Here is a 2,291-nt window from a genome sequence, read left to right as displayed (position 1 = left end):
TCCGCTAGAGAGTAGTCACTAAAATTACAACGTCACCATCGGGTGTTTGAATAATATAAATACTAGTGGCCTTTCATTTCGACCGTTCATGAATTAATCATCACAAAACCACAAAATATTTCACTTTTCCTCGCAGATTAAACGGTCAAGAACTAACATATATTCGCCCATTTATAGCTTCTAGAATATTACATAACTGTTCTTTTCTTTTTATGGTATTGTAAAAGCACTTATGTATGGGTCCACCAAAAACTGAAGCTTTTTCTTAAATGTGTGAGTGCTTATCCAGCTAGTTTAAGGGTTTCAGAAAACCTTGAGTTTCGGAGGTTTTCCTAAAAACTGAAGAGAAGAGTAAGATCAGAAATATCTCCGCCATAATTGAAAATCTTTACCCATGTATAAAGACCCGTCGCCTTCACGAAAGGCAAACGCCCGGACCAAATGCATTTCGTCAAAGACAGAGGCACGGTGTACTTTGAAATTTACATTTTGTTTTATTCTTTTTTTTCTTAGGACCTTATTGGTTTCCATACCTAGTTTTTCCACCTACACTAGCAACTTTCATTGCTCAAGTATTGCTTTAGAGAGTGGCTTAAAATTGCCACATAAGAATTGTTCGTGTAAACTGGGCTTAAAGGCGCTCAGTTACACTGTGAAACTTGTCTCGCAATGTTTCGGCGACATTGTGGCGGGACAAATTGCACGAAACATTTCACAGTGCAACATACCTTGCAACGGCCAAAAATCGTTACGAGACAATTTTACTTTAGGCAACGGCTCTTGCAACTTGTCTCGCAACGATTTTGGTCGTTGCAGGGCATGTTACACCGTGAAATGTTTCGTGCAACTTGTTCCGCCACAATGTCGCCAAAACATTGCGAGACGAGTTGCACGAAACATTTCACAGTTTAACAGCGCCTGAAGTCTCATTCACGGGAGTCGGTGTTAACCCATTGACTTCTAAACCGCTCCCAATTGACGAAAAAAATCGTCTAGCGTTAGGCAGAGTAAAATCATAGTTAAGCTAAGAATACCAAACCGGAGATCAGTTACAGCAATTAGCTCTGCCGGAATTGCGTCAACCCTTTGAGGCCGCCGCAGCCGGTGGCTCAGTTGGTTGAGCACCGGGCTGTCACGCGGGAGGTCGTGAGTTCAACTCCGGCCGAACCAACACTCAGGGTCTTTAAATAACTGAGGAGAAAGTGCTGCCTTTGTAATTACATCTGCAAATGGTTAGACTCTCTAGTCTTCTCGGATAAGGACGATAAGCCGGAGGTCCCGTCTCACAACCCTTCAATGTTCATAATCCTGTGGGACGTAAAAGAACCCGCACACTTGTCGTAAAGAGTAGGGCATGTAGTTCCCGGTGTTGTGGTCTGTCTTCTGTGGTGTATCATGGTTGGGAGGGTAAATGCTCGGAGATATTAGCTACACCAAGCTACTCTAAAAATCCGAGGGTAAATAAAGATATATGATATGATAGCCCGAACTTTCTGGACTAGTCAATCTTGCTTTTTCTCGTCAAACCGGTTTTTCCAGTGGTAAACACTGGTTTTTCCAGTGTTTAGTAATGAGACCGATGGTTATAATTGAGCCCGCTGTACTATGAATAATCAAGATGGCGGCGAAATCTGCTTGAAGCCAAGCACTTACGTCTGGGGTCGAAACTGAATCCTGGCAAGATCTTACTCGATTCGTGCAGAGTCTTTCTCGATAACGCCAAAAGAAAAACTCTGCTATCGGGGTGGGGAGGACCACGTCGGAGAACGACGTAACAACTTACAGTGATTTATTCGTGATGACTATTACTTATTCCGTCAGAAAATTGATTCCTAGCAATATGAGAAATGAATTGGTCTGGATGCTATTGACATTTACAGAGAAAAGTCAAGAAATTGTAGAGCTCAAAGACGTAAAATACCTGTAGACCTCTTCCTCTCAATAGACCTTATTCACGATGCCCGCCATGTTGGATTTTCTACTATCATGCAAATTAGCTACACACTTCTCAGGGGGCAAACAACACAAGTTCGAGAGGTTATCACGAACATCTTAGCCACACAGATGATTTGTTTCACGTTCATTGAATGTTTATCACCTAAGTAGTAAAATAGAATGATTACCCAAGTTACTTCGATGTTTTTTTAGTGAAAAAATGAGCAGATAATGAAGTAGAAAGTCAAAATGTCAAAGGGAATCAAAGATTTAAAATTACTATAAAAGGTACTTAATTCTAAAGCCTAAATTGTACTTTTAGCAATGTTATTTCAATATTTTGACGAGCCGATTTT

The sequence above is a fragment of the Montipora capricornis genome, chromosome 5 (assembly GCF_036669925.1).
Source record: "Montipora capricornis isolate CH-2021 chromosome 5, ASM3666992v2, whole genome shotgun sequence".
Classification (NCBI taxonomy): Eukaryota; Metazoa; Cnidaria; class Anthozoa; order Scleractinia; family Acroporidae; genus Montipora; species Montipora capricornis.
This window is presented reverse-complemented; position numbering follows the sequence as displayed.